This window comes from Grampus griseus (genome assembly GCF_964374135.1).
Source record: "Grampus griseus genome assembly, chromosome: 8".
Lineage (NCBI taxonomy): Eukaryota > Metazoa > Chordata > Mammalia > Artiodactyla > Delphinidae > Grampus > Grampus griseus.
In genome coordinates, this window is record NC_139002.1 from 5,660,648 (window position 1) to 5,679,610 (window position 18,963).

The window sequence follows — 18,963 nt, forward strand, 5'->3', positions numbered from 1 at the left end:
AATGAAATATTAGATGTCAAATGCTTACAGAGGTGGCATGGCAGGCTTGATAATTTTGTATGTGGGGTAAGGGAGAGAGGTCCAAGTTAAAGACAACTTTTAGGTTTTAAACTTGAGTGACTTGGGGACTTATTGCACTTCTTGTTCCTAATGCACATTGGGAAATAAAGAGGGTGTGCTAGTGTATGTGGACAAGTGGGATTTTATATATGATTTATTTCGTTTGCATTGCCAGTGGAAAATTCAGTTGATTCCTTTTAGGAAGCAGTTAGCAATGGGGAACTGGGACTTGGCGAGTAGGGAATAGGGGTGGCCAGGCATGTTAAGAATATAGATTTGTAATCATGTCTACAGAAGTGGTAGATAAAGCCTGAAGTGAATGAAACTGTCATGGGAGAATGTGGGTTTGTGTGTGCTCTTAGTGGGGGTGGGTCTGGTGCTGAATACTCTTCATTTTAAAAGAGTCACTTTATTCCTTAAAAATATGATATATGCCCATTATAAAAAACCTGGTGGTATGGAGGGTATATCCAAAATCTTACTACTCAAAAGTAACTCATTAATATTCAGGAAGATCAGTCTAGACTTCTTTTTATACATATTTGTAGGTAGTTAGAAATAATTTTGGAAATTACTGTTTATTGAACAGTGTATTTTATTTCATACCATGACTGTCTTTAACAGTCCAAATCCCTCAGTTGTTTGTTTGTGATATTGAGTTCCTACCACTGTAGCCCTGTATAGGGCTGGGAGGAGGTACATTCTCGGTGTGTTGCAAGAGCTTGCCTTGAGGGGCAGTGATCAAGGGAGGTGACAGGAATGTGACACATGGTGGAACTAGTTGGCCTCAGGGTTCCAAGTAGAGCTGTGGTATGGTAGATTAAAAATGACTGCACATTCTTTGCTGCTCTTTAAAGGAGGCATTTAAATTATACTAAGAAAAAACGTTTTTCTGTCACATCATTAAAAACAGTTACTTCTGGTAGCACTTAGTGAATTTAAGTGGTATTTCAGGGTTAGTTTGTATTATTAATATTATAAAAGCTAGATTGCTACTATTGCAATTCCTGTCTTTAAGGTATATCACATAGATATATTTTCAAGAATATATTATTCATATATAGAAAATGTAAAATTAAAATCTGTAAAGAAATATTTTGTAAACTTAATGGTGTCCAGTTATTTCCACTTGTATCATGCTGTTATATGCTCCCTTTTGAGTAGGGAAGAGTTTGATCTTGTTGACTAGCTATAAATGGGGAGAATGTGCTTACAAGAATTAAACAACTTGGTTTAGGTATTGATATTTGATGGGGTTGGTTATCTGAAAGTCACATCTTAAGATGGTAATCTCAATTAGTATAACTGGCAAGTGGGACCTACATCTTTAAAAATTTAAGTTTTATGCCCAGAATTAATTCTACAAACATTTTATGTGCAGGTGATATGTAGGAAATGAAGATTATAAAAAACAGTCCCTGCCCTGGAATTTATATAGTCTGAGAGGTGAGAGAAGAAATTTGTATGAACAAGGTAGAATGATAGTTGCCTGAAAAACTACAAAATGCTGTGGGGTCTCCAAGAGGGAAAAATCTATTTAAAAAAAAATTGTGTGGGGGGCTTCCCTGGTGGCACAGTGGTTGAGAGTCTGCCTGACGATGCAGGGGACACGGGTTCGTGCCCCAGTCCGGGAAGATCCCACATGCCATGGAGCGGCTAGGTCCGTGAGCCATGGCCGCTGAGCCTGTGCGTCTGGAGCCTGTGCTCCGCAATGGGAGAGGCCACAACAGTGAGAGGCCCGTGTACCGCAAAAAAAAAAAAAAAAAAAAAAAATTGTGTGTGTATGTCTTGTAAGTTTTTTGGAAAAAAATTTCAGGAAGAGTGGCATTTGAGTTGGATTTTAGAGAGATGGCTTGGTGTCCGCAGACTGAGACTGGTTTGATGGATTAATGTGAGAACAACACAGGTGGAATAGTATGGAACGTATTTGGAAAATGGCCAGTAGTGTGTTTTGGCAGTAATGTGGGGAATGAGGAGGATTAATTGGAGATGATGTTAAGGCTGATGTGCTAAGGAGTTTGTACTCTATTTTGTAGGCGTTTGAAAACACTTGGAGGTATTTTATTTGAGCAGGAACTGATATCATTCAATTTGTATTTTAGGAAGGTTTCCTAGAGGGACTAAGAGATAATTAATGGTAGGTAGGAGCATGAACTGTGGAGTCTTCAGTACAGGGACACCTCCTGGCTCTGTCACTCTTGGTAATCTGGTCAATCATGGGTTTACTCATCTGCAAAGTGGTGGTAATGATAGTACTTAGAGAGCTGTTGTGAGGCATAAATGACATTTTGCAGTGGAGTGCTTACTACAGGTCTTAACACAGAGTAAATGCTCACAAAAAATATTTGCTACAGAAGAATATGATTTTGGAAAAGGGCAAAAGCTAGAGGTAGAAAGAACACACAGGAAAGAGGAAAGTCAGTCTGTACTAACCAACAAGGTAGTATAATATGCTGGGGCTTTTAAAAATTATGGAGATAACATTTTATTGCACTATTGAAAAGTCTTAATTGTGTTTGTTAGATATATGTGTGCATGTGTTTAAAATAAGTTCTCTGAAAAGGCAGCTGGTTATATTATATCTCGCCTGTCTTTGTATCAGAGTGACCTTAAGCCTGCATGAACGCACGGGTTAGTGACTTTTGTAGATACGTGGTGTTGGCGGAACAGGAGATGATTAGTAAACCCAGCTGCCTGGGAAGTCATTGATTGAAGAAAGACCATCGCTGAAGTTTTCACTCAGTGCTTCCTCACTGTGCAGCTTTTTTTCTTACTGGGTCATGAGAAATGAGAAGAGGGTAGAAAAGAAAGGACATGAAAGGGCAAAGGCTCCATTACTTGGCTTTGTTGTTAGGAGTTATTCCTGAGAGGGTATAAAAGTTAGAAGGAAGAATCCTTTAACATAAAGGTGCTCTGTGTCCTCAAAGGGACTGTGAATAAATTCCGTGATTGTTTGGCCTTAAGATGAGAGATTCAGGGTGAATTGATTTTACCTAAGCTTATGGGAAGAGTTAGGATTAGTCAGAACTGTGATTGAGAAAATTGAAAGTTACCTTGAAACATCAAAAGTCCTTGGGGTCAAATGCGACTCTGCTTTTTCTCCAGCTCATACCCACTATATCAGCAAACTCTGTTGTCCCTACCCTCAAAATAGATCTTGGCTTGGGGCATTTCTCACTTCCTCCATTGCTCCCACTCTAGCTCAAAATCACCATTTCCTCCTTGACTAGACCAAGGCAACAGCCCTAAACTGGTCTCCTTGTTTGATTTGTGTCCAGCTCAGAACTAGTCTTTATATAGCAGCTGGGTTAAACCTCTATAATATAAGCAAGGCCATATTCCTCTTTCACAGAAACCTTAGTAGATTCCTATTTCAGGTGTTCTTAGTACAACTTGGAAAGCCCTGCAAGGTCTGGCCCTATTTCTGGAGACTTTTCTCCTGTCACTCCACTGATACTCTATTGCACACCCTAGCCATCAAGCTGCTCTTGCCCCAGGGTCTTTGCACTTGTGGATCCCCCTGCCCAGATGGGCTTTCCACAGGTACCCACGTAATTCACTCAGTTTGTTCAGGTCTCTGTTCACAGGTCACCTCCTCACAGAGGCTTCTCTGGTTACCTACTGTAAAGCAGGCGTTCTCCGTTCCCTTTAACAGGCTTTATGCACTTATCACTACCCAACAAATACATCTTTTAAGAACATTTGTCTTCCCCATTAGGATATAAACTCCAAGAGAGCAGGGATTTTGTTTTTTGGAGTATTCCTACCAGCTAGGACTTAGCAAAATGGCCAGTAAATATTTGTTTAATGGATGAATGATTTGTAAGCAAAAGGGGATTTATATTTCTTTAAATCTGAAATTTACTATTTTCATCACCATTTACTTATTATCAGCTATGTACTGGAGCAGGCAAAATGAAAATGTGAAATATTTAAGAAAAGGAACAACTAGGGAACCATAGGATTATAATAGGATATCCAAGCAGCTTTTGCTTAAGATCATACTTGGTGGTATAGAGGATATAGTCTTTAGAAGTTTCTTTCCCTCTAGCTGTAAATTATCTTTCTTATGACATTGTCTATGCTAAACTTGAGGGCTGACAAAAATTGTTTGATTCTTACAAATTATTTAGTAGCTGACTGATTTTGTAACTCTCTGGTTAACAGTGTGGTCTTCATCGTGTGTGATTCTTTTCAGAAATGCAATTTTTTAGGTCTTATAGTATGTAGAAGTTTTCAATCTTAAAGTGAATTTCAGCTCTAGATCTTTTTGACAAAGTTTCAAACTCTCAGTTCCAAATATCAGAGAACTACGTTGAATTTAAATGGCTATTTAAATTCCATTTAAAGTGAGGGACTTCCCTGGTGGTGCAGTGGTTAAGAATCCATCTGCCAGTGCAGGGGACACGGGTTCGAGCCTTGGTCCGGGAAGATCCCACATGCCATGGAGCAACTAAGCCTGTGCGCCACAACTACTGAGCCTGTGCTCTAGAGCCCGCGAGCCACAACTACTGAGCCCACGTGCCACAACTACTGAAGCCCGCGTGCCTAGAGCCCATGCTCTGCGACAGGAGAAGCCCCCGCAATGAGAACTCTGCACACCACAACGAAGAGTAGCCCCCGTTCGCCGCAACTACAGAGAGGCTGTGCGCAGTAACAAAGACCCAGCGCAGCCAAAGATAATAAAATGCATAAACTTATAAAAAATAAATAAATAAAGGAATGAATGAATGGCTAAGTGAAAAACAAACGTTGCAAACACCAGAACGCTCTTTGAGATCATTAGGAAACCCAGCATGCCTTAGTGTATAAAACTAATGTAAGTCATACTTAAATTTGAATTCTTTCTTACTAGTATTATAATTTTGCACAAGTTTTTTAACCTTTCTTGAGCCTGTTTACCTAATGAGTAAAATGGGTATAAAATTATCTAGCTACCATACAGGGTTGATGTATGAATTAAGAAGATATTTGTATCATATAGTTTGTACATAATAAATGGTAGATAATATTATATAATAGTATATGCATGGGTTGCTGTGAGTGCATATGTTTTTGTATTTTGATAGTTGTGATGTTTCTAATTTTCCAAAGGTATTCGACAGTATTAACTAACATATTTTAAATCTATCCAGTTGTCATGAAATCCAGTCAGTTTGTTTTACGCTTTTTATTTTAAAAAGCAGGTGTATTTTGAATTAATGCTTTATTTAAAATAATATTAGGGAGGGTGGAAGAGAGATGCAAGAGGGAGTAGATATGGGGATATATGTATAGCTGATTCACTTTGTTATACAGCAGAAACTAACACACCATTGTAAAGCAATTAGATTCCAATAAAGATGTTAAAGAAAAATAAAAAATAATATAGTATTAGAAGTTATGAACATGAGAAAGTGACATAATTTCTGCTTTTAGAGATTAAAACATATTTAGGATCAATATTTTTGAAGCTCTGTAACTATTTTTTTTGTTTTTGTTTTTTTTAGTTTATTTATTTATTTATTTACTTGGCACAACCAATTCTGGTTCCAGGTCAGAAGAATATTGATCAACAGATTAAAACGCGGCCAAGAAAAATCAAGAAAGATGGAAAGGAAAGTGCTGAGGAAATAGACAGGCATGTTGAATGCAGGCGTTCAGGGCCTCCAAGGAGATCACTGAGTCCACGGAGGTCCCCAAGAAGATCCAGAAGTAGAAACCATCATCGGGAGGGCCATGGGTCTTCTAGTTTTGACCGAGAATTAGAAAGAGAGAAAGGACGCCGGCGACCAGAGCGTGAAGCCGAAGAAAGGGAAAAAGAAAGGCGAAGATCCCGAAATATTGATCGGGGGCTGGAAGGCAGGCACAGCAGGAGTAGGGAAAGACATAGAAGCCATAGTCGAAGTCGTGATAGGAAAGGGGATAGAAGGGACAGGATCGGGATCGGGAAAGAGAGAAAGAAAATGAGAGAGGTAGAAGATGAGATCGTGACTGTGATAAGGAAAGAGGTAATGACTGTGAAAAGGAGAGGTCAAGAGAGCGGTCCAAGGAACGGAGAAGTAGCGGTGAGGTAGAAGAAAAGAAATATAAAGAAGACAAAGCTGATAGGCGGCATAGAGATGACAAAAAAGGTTCCAAGAAAGAAAGCATACGAGTAGAAGTAGAAATGTGGGGAAACGAAGTAGAATCAGTAGCAAAGAGAAATCAAGTAAACATAAAAATGAAAGTAAAGAAAAATCAAACGGAGTAGAAGTGGCAGTCAAGGAAGAACTGACAGTGTTGAAAAATCAAGAAAACGGGAACATAGCCCCCGCGAAGAAAAATCTAGGAAGCGTAGCAGAAGCAAAGAACGTTCCCACAAACGAGATCACAGTGATAGTAAGGACCAGTCTGACAAACGTGGTCGCCGAAGGAGCCAAAGTACAGAACCAGAGAGCCAGGACAGCATCAAAGCAAAGAGGAGAGTGTGTGAAAATCTTTGGTAAAAGTGGATCACATTGAATCCTATAAATGTTGGATTAAATCTGCTTTTTTTTTCCTCCCAAGTTGAGATGGTGCAGTAGTTACACACTCTTCAAGCTCCCTGTAGGCTGCATTTTCATTTCCTCTTTTGTGTAGGGAAGTGCCTTTGTAATCCCATTTATTGCATTGATGTTTTCACCCAACTGTTGAGTTTGATACATGATGCACAGATTATTCTTGCATTTTATTGTTTAATTGTTTTTGAGATGTACAGTCTGTACATATGTCCTGAAAATGTTTTAATTCCTTTGGCATGGTTGCCATGTTGGTCAAATTTGTGTAAGGCAGTAAACTGCCACTAATTCTATTTTTGTTTTGTAGGTGTGGGATTATGGTTTGGGTATTGAAGTTAGCATGGCTGTGCTTTTCATAATAGAAGGCTAAAAACTTTGAAAATGGATCTTGGATGTCTATTATAGGAGAATTACATGCTTTCAGTGTACATGAAGGCAGCAGTTGTAGGATTCACATTCTTGTCCACTGTATATTATCTTGGAAGGCTCTTGTTAATATGTCAAACCTAATATTCTCCACAGTTAACTTTAGAGAGAATTTAGGAGAAGTTAGTTTCTGATGCAAAGGTTTCAGTTAGGCTGTGATTTGATCAAAAGTCCTTTTAGCATTCTACCTCAAAGGGACACTGTTAGTATGACTAAAATTTATTCACTAAGTTTTCCTTTTTTATTTGAAAAAATACATGACATGTAATCCTTTTCTTGAATTTTTCAGATTTTAAAGTACTTTATAAAAGGAAAAATTAATGTCTAAAGCCTAGCATTCTTGCAGCAACCCTATACTAACGTGAAATTGGGAGAGGGTGGGGCAGATGAGTAGAGAAATAGATGTAAGCCTCAAGCTTCCAAAGCATTTTTATAAATGGAAAACTTAAATTATGAAACAGCTTGATATAGTGTCCTTTTTTAAATTGAAAGCTTTTTTTATTGATAATGAAGATTGCTGTTTGAGGTTTTAAACTTAATCTAGAACAGAGAAGTATTTAAAGTAATGCTATGCTGCATTATTTAAGATTATCAGCAAATTATTTGATAGATTATTCTTACGACTTGTATTCTGATTACAGAGAAGGATCATGAGTGTGGAATAAATACTGGATTAAATCCTTTAAAAAAATAAAATTATACTATGGATGTACCTGGTCATCTCATTGATGTTAGTGTAGGACCAGTGCACAGTATGGCTCAGTAAAATAAAATTACATATTGAAGTTTTCAAGTAGCAGATTCCAGCTTTATTAGATAATCTTTTGATGCTTCTACAAGCTTTTTATGGTTAACATTTTGTGGTGTAGTTTTATTCCTTAGATGCTTTTTTAGCCTTCCATCTCTCAAGTGAGATAATTAGCTTCATTCCATGAAATACGGATTTTAATGAATAAGAAAAACATTATTTCTCCTGAGTCCTCTGAATATGAATTAAGAAGGCAATAAGATGTACCTAATAGACTTATAAAAACAGTGCTGCAGTAATGACTGATTTAAAAAAAATCCAGTTATATACAGTTCATTTGTTATAACAGTTATGGCAATATTCTGGTCATTACCTATAGAATATATTTGACTTAGAAACTCCCTCTGAGTCTTCATACACTACCCCCCTCTCCTCTCCAGCTGTGTAAAGAAATATAAAAATATACGGTTAATTAGAGTCAGTGGGTGAGAAAATGGCATAGACACTCAGGAATTAGGCAGTTAACTTGAAAGTTGCCTTAGAATAAGCTGAATGTGCTGTGTAGGAATTTTGCAAATTGTCATTAAGATTTGTGCAAATGTAAATGCAAATACTGGGTTCTTCTGATAGTTTGCTCTTTCAGGTACTGTACACGGGGGTATACTGCTGGAGGCTACTGCAACAGAAGTACCGTTTGAGCTATAGTCTTCTACAAAAATATAGAGAACTGGAGAGTAGTAGCAGGGAAAGCATTCCAGCAGGGAGCAACCAGTGTTTGCTTGGAGGAAGTCATTCGACAAAACTTGGCTAAAAAACAGGTTGCAACTGCAACATGCCTGCTTTATCTGTGTGAAATGATTTATCATTCTTTTATTTGATGTCTGCATATACAAATATAAAGGTGGTCGGTCACCAGTGGTCACCTGTTCTACATAGCAACTCACACATTGTGTGTGAATGTCAGCAGTTATTCACCAGGCGGCGGCATGAAAAGGCTGGACTCAAACGTGTCATCTTTAAAGGAACCTCAGGTAGTAAGCATGGAAACCTTGTCCATTATAGCAAATCAGCAAAAGGTTATATTATTATTTTCAATTTGTGCATTAATACCTGCTGAATATTACATACACTGTACTGTCAAGTACAATAAATAAATATGTCATCACCATTTAGTGGTAATTCAAACCTAGCAAGAACTGATAACCAAAATCAGGAATATTTTGAAATACACTAGCCATTTTAGTTGATCTGTTATCTTCACTACTTTCAAATTCAATGCAAATTTCTGGGAAAACAAAAAAGAATAAGGATCTTGTAAGTAGAACCCTATTTTATTATTTGTATACATTTTTACTGAACTGGAATAAAGCCAGCGATGGTAGGTTAGTAAGTCACAAACACTCTGTCGAGGTATAGCTGATGTCAGAGGTGAGTTAAGTAGCTCTAAATGTCTTTGAAATTTCATATCTGTCCTAAGAATCCACATGACTTTTACAATGCCCACACCATAATATATTTAAATTTATATAAATATAACAATGTTTAAAATTACCCTTCCCCCGAAGATGTGCCGTTTTAACTTTTTGTATTCCTTGGCACTTGTTATAGTACTTCCATTTTGAAAAGTAATGTGAAGATGGTAGGTTTTTGATTTAATTATCTGTTTTAAAATTTATTAGTTTGAAATGTCCCACACAAGGAAGTACAGTCACCATTTCACTTTTGAAGTCTGTGGTTGGGTGTACAGGCAGGTCATTTTAGATAAAAATACTCTTATCTAACACTAAAGAAAAACCCCACAATTCTTATCAAAAAAGCAAGTAAGGCCAGTTTTTAATTTCCAGTTAGAAAGGTGAACTATCTTACTAGGGATTCAAAAGATGGACATGAATTGATACTGGTTGTTGCTACACTTTTGGTAATAATAGATATAAATCTTTTTCAAGCAGAAGAAAATATAAATAAAAGGAGAAATAAGCCAATCTTATTTATATGTAGGTAAGATATATAGCATTCAGGGAATCTCCCTGGTGGCCCAGTGGCTAAGACTCTGCGTTCCCAGTGCCGGGGGCCTGGACTGGGATCCCTGGTTTGATCCCTGGTCAGGGAACTAGACCCCGCATGCTGCAACTAAAGGTCCCGCATGCTGCAACTAAAGGTCCCGCATGCCTCAACTGAGACCCGGTGCAGCCAAATAAATTAATAAATATTAAAAAAAAGATATATAGCATTCAGAACATGAAAAGAGTTGTTAAAAAACCTTCAAATAAGATCTGTCAGAACCACTGAACAGTGCACTCTTTGTGAACGATATTTTCATCATCCGGATTGCAAGTGTACACAGTTAAGATAAGAATAGTTATCTTGGAGTAGTTTCTCTTTGAAAAATGCCAGTGCTCTTCAGAATGTATTTGTTTTTCCATTATAGTCTTCTTCTGTGATTTTAAAATTTTAGAATTTATTTTTTGAATAGTAAATTCAGATGTTCAAAATTCAAAGGAAATACCAGAGTTTATAATATTCACTCCTGTGTCTCCATCTACAGATATTTTAAGCATCTGCAAGTATGAGTATAGTTATTTTACATGTATATGTTTTTCTTCTCCCTCCTTTAAGCAGAAATTCTAACCTACTGTATGTATTGTTCTGTACCTTGAAAACATTTTTTTGTTTTTTACATAATTCTGTATCATTATGTAAAGTGTCTCCCTCATGGTTCTTTTCTTAGGACTGCCTGGTATTTTCTTGAATGGCTGTATCCCATTTTTTTTAACCAGTGTCTGTTGTTATACTTTCAGATTGTTGCCTTATTGTCTTGACTCCATAAATATTTTAGTGTTGAAAATCATTTGTTTCATATTTTCAGGCAGAAATGTTTCGGAGTTATGAAAAGAATAAAGACTACTGGGAGCTGGGTGAGGAAGGGTGGTCCTCAGCTAGCTTTTGATTGTTAAAGAGTTCATTTAAGGACTTTTAAAATCTGCTTTCATTCATATCTGTATATAAATGATAGCATTCTACAGAAAGGGCTTAAAAAAAACTTGAACAGCCCCAGGCAACATTCAAGCATCCACTGGGAGAACCTTGTGTCATAGAGCCAGAGATCTGGGTTTTTATTTCCATTGAATTGGGACTGTGGGCAAGCCCAAAATAATGAACTGACTGTATCTTTTTTACTTTACTTTCTTTATATTATTTTGTAATAGTAATAACAATAAACCCCTAGTTGTAAACAGTTTAGGCAGTGGTTCCTATATTCATTCTCTTGCTTTCCTTTTAATATAGTTTTATTGCATCTATATATTCCTAAGAATATTTTATTTTTAAAAAACTAGTTTTAAATTTTATAAAAAGATTATGATGCTCTGTCTAATCTCTAGAATTTCTTCCACTTAATATTACATTGCTAAAATTCATCTATATTATTGTCTCTAAAATGTATCCATCTTATAATGTATGTATTCTATGTATTCTATGATTATGTATTCTATGATTATGACTACAATTTATTTATCCAGTTTTCTGTTTGTGGACATTTGAGTAGTTTCCCAGATTTTGTTATGGTGAACAGTGCTTCTAACAATATTTTTGTACTTGTTTTCTGTTGTACTTGTGCAAGAGTTTCTCTTAGGTATAGAAACTAGGTAGGTGAATAGCTAGGAAATTAGGAAATCCTCAGGTATGTACCTAGGGCATTAGTTGCTAGGCATATGTGAATGTTCCACTTCAGGAAGTAATGCCAGACTGTTTACCAAAGTGCTTGTACTGCATGCAACAATTAAGTTCCTATTTCTGAGTTGTGCGTACAAATTGGGTTCCTGCTCTCATGGGAATTATGTTCTAGTTAAATAAATACAAGAAGATAATTTCAGAATTGGTGCAATCTTATGCAAAGGATAGATAGTGTTGGGCGATGGATGGTCTTTAGCCAGTTTCTAATCATTAGGAGCAGAGAGTGATGGCAAGTGATTAGGAGGGTTTGTTTTAGTTATGGAAGGCCTGGGGTGGGGTGGTCATTTGAGGTGAGACCTGGATGAGGAGGCAGCTGGGTCCAAATCAGGGACCCCACGAGTAGAGAGCGCAGAGGCACTGGGGAAGGAACGAACAGGGTATGTAGCAGGTGCAAAAAAGCTACTCTGGTTGGAAAGCAGTGGACCAGGAGGGAAGTGAGAGGTCAGCAGGGCCGGAGCATGACAGGGCGGTGAAGAGCCATTAGAAATTTAAATAGATGAGTGATATGAGCTTATTTAGATTAAAAATATATATATTTATTTATATTTATTTTGACTGCTCCGGGTCTTAGTTGTGGCACACTGGATCTTTTAGTTGCGGCATGCAGACTTCTTGGTTGCAGCATATGAACTCTTATTTGTGGAATGCATGCGGGATCTAGTTCCCCAACCAGGGATCAAACCTGGACCCCCTGCATTGGGAGTGTGGAGTCTTACCCACTGGACCACCAGGGAAGTCCCACTTATTTATATTTTGAAAATATTACTCTCACTACCATTTTGGTAATGAATACCAGATCATGATATGCAGGAATGGAAAAAGGGAGATGGATTAGAAGCAACTGCTAGTCCAGTTGAAAGATGATGATGGCTTAGACTAAGGTAGCAGTGTAGAGGAGAGAAATAGTGAGATTCAGGATATGTCTTACAGATAAAATGACAGTATCTGCTGATAAATTAGTTTTGGATTTTTAGGGAGATATAAGCTTTTAATTTCTAAAACATGGTCTTTAAAACCAGTATGTTATTAATTTAGAAGCTTTGTCTCTGCTCTAAACATACTCCGTGATTTTAGTAGAGTTAATTGATTTTCACTCATCACTTGAATCTGTTTTCTGGGATGTTGCAAATGTTTGCTGCACAGATGTTAAAACTGGTTCCTGGGTCTAGCTCCAGACCTTTCCTGTACACGTCTATCACTGCAGTCCCTTTTATGGCCTCTATCTGGGGACATCTGTCCTTGTTCCACCAGCCATTTCTTGTTCTTTGTTCTGCATTCTTTTTTTTTTTAATTTTTTATTTATTTTTTATTTTTGGCTGTGTTGGGTCTTCGTTGCTGCGCCCAGGCTTTCTCGTTGCATCGAGCGGGGGCTGCTCTTTGTTCCGGTGTGTGGGCTTCTCATTGTGGTGGCTTCTCTTGTTGTGGAGCACGGGCTCTAGGTGCACGGGCTTCAGTAGTTGTGGCTCACAGGCTCTAGAGCGCAGTCTCAGTAGTTGTGGCTCATGGGCTTAGTTGCTCTGCGGCATGTAGGATCTTCCCAGACCAGGGCTCGAACCCATGTCCCCTGCATTGGCAGGCGGATTCTTAACCACTGCGCCACCAGGGAAGCCCCTGTTCTGCATTCTTGCTGTCACACTTACTTTGCAGGGATGTGCAGAAGCTGCATCATTTGGATTAGGGCCATGACATCCAAACCTGAAACTGTGGATGGTAGGTTGGGTCAGAACAGCCTGAGGCCTTGGAGATTTGGACTGAGGAAAGTAGTTGAGTCTTAACTGTCAGAATTTCTGCAGAATCCAATTACTTTTGTTTCTGTGAAATTAGAATTGATAAGATACAGCTGATTTATAAATTGATGTTAGGTTCAAACACATCTTTTAATGTAGCCTTTACATTTTAATCCGATTAGTTTTTGTAAATCACATCATGTTGTACTTATGCTCAGAAATTCTGTAATTGTCTGTGACTGGAGACTCTGTACTCCAATAATATCACTTATTCCTGCTTCTCTTTTTATATTACCACCACCCAGGGCTGGTTTTCTCTTATTTGAAGACCAAGTTCAATGGTACTTTTTACCCACACACCTGCATTTGTGTCCATGGTGCCCTGTCACTTTACCAGTCCTTTAATTCCAGCTGATAACAGCAAAAGTGGTACAGACCTACTTTTGCTACAGATGATGCAAGTTTCAGAATAGGTTATATATATCTACACATATAGCATCTAAGGGTAGGGGCTCAAGCAAGAGCTTGGGGAGGGGCACAGGAAATGTGGACTGAGATTCTACAGAGCAAGGATAAGTCATGGCAAGTACCATGTTGGGTAGCTAGTTGAATTGGTAGGGGAATGTCTGGAAGGGGGAGATTGTATTGGTGTCTGGTGGTTGCTGTAACAAATGACCACAAACCTGGTGGCTTAGAGCTGCAGAAATTTATTTCCTCACGGTTCTAGAGGGCAGAAGTCTGAAATCAAGGTGGCAACAGGGCCACACTCCCTCCACAGGTTGTAAGATCCTTTAGCTCTTCCAGGTTTTGGTAGCTCCAGGCTTCCTTGGCTTGTGGCCACATCACTCTTGTCACTGCCTCCATCTTTACATGGTCTTCTCCTTTGTGTCTTAATCTCCTCTTCTGTCTCAGAAGGATATTTACAACAGGATTTAGGACCCACTGGAAATACAAGATGATTTCATCTCAAGATCTTTAACTTCAAAGTTCTTTTTTCTAAATGATGCAACATTCACTGCATGTGACTATTAGGACATGAACATATCTTTTGGGGGACCACTGTTCAACCCACTACAGTGATCAAAACCTGTGAAGTCCTACTTTAAACCTAGAAAACTAAGGTAATGATCAAGTGGGGAATCAAAGATAGAAACAACTACCTTTGGGTTTTGTTTGTTTGTTTTTCCTAGAACACAGTTATCCTGACAGAGCCTCCCCTTTAAAGAAGCATAAAATTCATAAAGCATAAAGATCATATGCTGAGTAGTTCTCCCCATTCCATTCTGGAGAGGTGGTTTAGTTTGTATAAAAGTGGCCAGATTCGTTCAGGTAGAAGATTAAAAATAAATATTTTTCTTTTTTGAACAGCTAGTATGGAGATCTTTGGGAAGAATTTCCTAGAATGCTGTATGTGTATATATATGTATATACATATTATATATTTACCATTCTTTCTGCAGATATTTCAATTATATTTATTTTTCTCCACTTCGTAAAAGGTTTCAAAACATAAAGTACAGAGAATCACAGCACTTATGTGCCCATCATCTAAACTTAATAAAATTTTGCATTTTGCCATATTTACTTTGGATATATATTTTTAAGAAGAATAATGTAGATATAGTAGGCTATTCATCTTACATATGTATTTTATAATCTTAAAATTATTCGGTACAATGCTTTGACTACATTTTTGGGTTTAGTTATTCATAATTCATATTTTGTAGTATGTGTTATTAGTGTTGTCAGCAGGACTTCTTTTAAATCAGTATTTAACTGTGGGTATTTTGAAGTGAGATAGTTTATAGTTCTGAAATAGTATGTAATGTTTGAAATTGATTAAAATGATTCTTAAAAGAAAATCTTATTTGAAAACTTTAATGTTAGATAACTTGTCAGTTATCAAGTAGTAAACTCTCTTGAACTCTTGCAGTAGCTTTATAGTTTTTTGTTTCGTGTTTTCCAAAAATTTTGAAATGTTGTAAACAAACAGGAAAGAATAGAGAGAAGCATAAACCAACATACCAGCTTCATTAATTCCTTATATTTTACCAACTTGCTTGATATTTAAAAAAAATAAAAATAAAACATTACATATGTAGTTGAATCCCTGATGTTATTTTCCTTTCTTCTTACCTAGAAGTAACCGTTAACCTGAATTTGGTACACTATCATACTCATTCATGATACCCTTTCTATTAAGTACATACATCTAGCCATAAATAATATGTACCATTTCTTGGTACCTATTACAACTATATAACAAGTATCATATTTGTTACTCTGCAGCTTTTTTCTCATTTTTAAAATAAATTTATTTATTTATTTATTTTTGGCCGTGTTGGGTCTTCATTGCTGTGCACGGGCTTTCTCTAGTTGCAGTGAGCGGGAGCTACTCTTCCTTGCGGTGCATGGGCTTCTATTGCGGTGTCTTCTCTTGTTGTGGAGCACGGGCTCTAGGCACACGGGCTCAGTAGTTGTGGCTCGCGGGCTCTAGAGTGTAGGCTCAGTAGTTGTGGCGCCCGGGCTTCGTTGCTCTGCAGCATGTGGGATCTTCCTGGACCAAGGCTTGAACCCATGTCCCCTGCACTGGCAGGTGGATTCTTAACCACTGCACCACCAGGGAAGCCCCCTCATCATTTTTTGATAGTCATGCAGCTATATGAAGATACAATTCATTTTAACTATTGTGTATATTTTCACTGTGTGAGTATTCCACAATTACTTCATCCATTATCTCAGAGATATTTAGATTATTGCAAATTTTTTGCTAACTCCGCTGCGTGGAACAGCCTTTAACGTTTACTTGTGTGTGAGTTTGTTATGGTGTCCTAAAAGTGAGTTGCTGGGTTGAAGAGCGTGTGTAGCCTTAGGTTTAGAAGGTTTAAACAAATTGATCTCTAAAGAGGTTGTACCCATTTGTACTCAGACCAATTATGTATTAGCATTCCTGTTGTTTTGTATTCACTGCCAAGAATAGGTTAGTTCAAATATCTTTTTATTATGGGCATTTTCAAATACGTACAGAAGTAGAGAGTAAACATAATGAATTCTCACGGACCCCTCACCTAGCTTCAACAGTTTTTAATATATGACCAATTTTGCTTTATCCACAAAGCTGCTCCCACCACCCAGGATTGTTTAGAAGCAAATCTCTGCCATCGTATCATTTCATCAGTAACTATTTTCATACACAATGCTTGTCTTCAGAAGATAAGGACTCTTTTTAGTAGCATTGCTATTTATTTAGCATATATCTTTTTAGATTGAAGTATAACTTTTATATAGTAAAATGCATGTCTTAGGTGTACAGTTCTCTGTTTTGATAAATGGATATATTTGAGTAATTCATAGCCCAGTCCAGAGCAAGTCCATCCCTCCAGCTGGAAGAGATCTGTGCAGATCTGACCTCTGTGAGGGAGACAGAAGCAAAGGAAGGTGGGTAGGAAGAGCCCCAGACTGTGGCATAGTTTTCAGAGTTTTGGCAAAGCCAGTGGGGAACCATTGAGCCAAAGTTACCTGTTCCCAGGGACAGGCTTGCCTTTATATCCCTGTGGCACTCAGTCCTTGTCTGGGGGCAGCCCGTGAGAAGACTGGTGGACAGAATTCCAAAGACAGCCCCCAGGATTCCTGTCCCCTGGCTGTTCTGTCAAACACTGATCTAGATACTTTTGTGAGGGGATTTTTACAGATGTAATTAAAGTCCAAGTCAGTTGACTTTAAGTTATGGAAATGACATAGGCCCTTTAAAAGAGAGTTTTTCAGGTTGGTGACAGGAGGGGAAGTCAGAGAGATTTGAAGGAAAGAAGGATTAGGTGTGCCAATACCAGCCCAGATTAGGTGTGCCAGTGCCGGCCCAGAGGTAGAAGGCGCACAGGTGAGGAAGAATGTGAGTGTCCTCTAGAAGCTGAGGGTGACCCTTGGCTGACTGCCAGCAAGGAAGCAGGAACTTCAGTCCTGCAACTGCAAGGAACTGAATTTGACCAACAACCTGGATGAGCTTGGGAGCAAATTCTTCCTAGAGCTGACAGCTGAGAGTCAAGCCTGGCTGACACCTTGATTTTGGCCTTGTGAGAACATTTATTAATATTATCACTGATCTCATCAGAAAAGCTATCAAGCTCACAGTGTCAGATACAAATTTTTCCAAAAATCTAACTTGAAAGTTCAGATTTTATCATTTGCCACAAACACTGACAATTATTTTCCTTGAAGTGAGAGACTTGCTTCATTTCTGAGAAAATTCCTGACAAATATGGTTTGAGTAACTGTAATTGGTTCTTCTTTCAAATAAAAATGTCATTCAGTGAAAATGGAACTAGTTCATCCCTTATTTCAGTCAGTCGAGTGATTTCCTCAGACATCTCAGTCTGTTGTGTATTGAAGCCTGGAGTACTTTATGGGTACTTCCCATGTGTCATCACACAGAATATTAAAGAGATACATCGATTCAAGGGTCACAATTGAATACAATTAATAATTTTTGCTGCTTCAAATGTATTTTAAATGAAAGTAGATTTTGCTCTTTGGAATTTTGAGTGCATGTTAGTGAAAAATACGATGACTTGCTATAGTTTCTTACACTGCCTTTGTTCATGGTTACACCAATATTTTTATCTATCTGCTTTTATACCATCATGCAACACAGTGACAAGGTGATAAGTTATTATGAAAATAGTTTTACCGTGCCAGACCCCTGAAAGGATTTTGGGGATTCTTAGCTATACAGGTACACCTTGTTTTATGGTGCTTTGCTTTATTGTGCTTCACAGATAATGGGGTGTTTTCAAATTGAAGGTTTGTGGCAACCCTGTATCAAGCAAGTCCACTGGTACCAGTTTTCCAACAGGATTTGCCCACTTTGTGCTTCTGTGTCATATTTTGGTAATTCTCACAATATTTCAGACTTTTTTGTTATGGTGATCTGTGATCAATGATCTTTGATGTTGCTGTTGCAAAAAGATTATGACTTGCTGAAGGCTCAATTGATGGTTAGCATTTTTTAGCAACAAAATTGATATTAAATTGATCAAATATTAGTTAATTACATTTTTAAAGACATAATGCTATTGTGCTCTCAGTAGACTGCAGTTTAGCATAAACATAACTTTTATATGCACCAGGAAACAAAAAACGTTTGTGTGACTTGCTTTATTGTGAAATTCGCTCTACTGCAGTGGTCTGGAACTGAACCCGCAATATCTCTGAGGTGTGTCTGTATGTTGAGAAATGCTGCCCTACATCTTTTTGTCTTGTCAGTTCTTCAGTTTTAACCATCTAGTGGGTGTACAGTTGTATCTCGTTGTGGTTTTAATTTTTATTTCTTTCATGACTAATGAGCATTGAGTACCTTTTTATGTGCTTATTGGGCACTTGTATATCTTCTTTGTCGCGGGCCTGATGTCTTGGAAATGCCTCTTCTGGATCCTGTGATGGAGGTAGATAACCTTGGAAAGCCCGCTTTTAGACCCAGCACACTTAACATTTTTACTGGGCACCTGCAAGTGAATTAGGAAAAAAAATTCATTTATTCAGTACTGTGTAGTTTGTAATTTTTTTTTGTTTTTAAAACTTTTTATTGAAGTATAACATCAGTTCAGCAAGATGCTTTTCACATTTATTAATCTTTTGGTTTTTTAAGTTACTGATTTTCCATTTTCTATCTCATTTATTTTTGCTTATCTGCATTATTTCTTTCTACCTATTTCTTCCTAGGTTATGAATGGCAATTTAGATGATTGGTTTCAAGTCA

At 37.7% G+C, this 18,963-nt stretch overlaps 1 pseudogene across 1 annotated transcript in view; it reads left to right on the forward strand.

Moving 5' to 3' along the window:
* The window catches only part of LOC309825626, a 47,800-nt pseudogene extending 41,180 nt beyond the window's left edge, over positions 1–6,620 (forward strand). Inside the window, exon 3 of the transcript XR_014298539.1 lies at positions 5,596–6,620. The product of XR_014298539.1 is annotated as an uncharacterized misc_RNA (transcript). The remainder of the gene's footprint in view (positions 1–5,595) is intronic.
* The last annotated feature ends 12,343 nt before the right edge of the window (positions 6,621–18,963 follow it).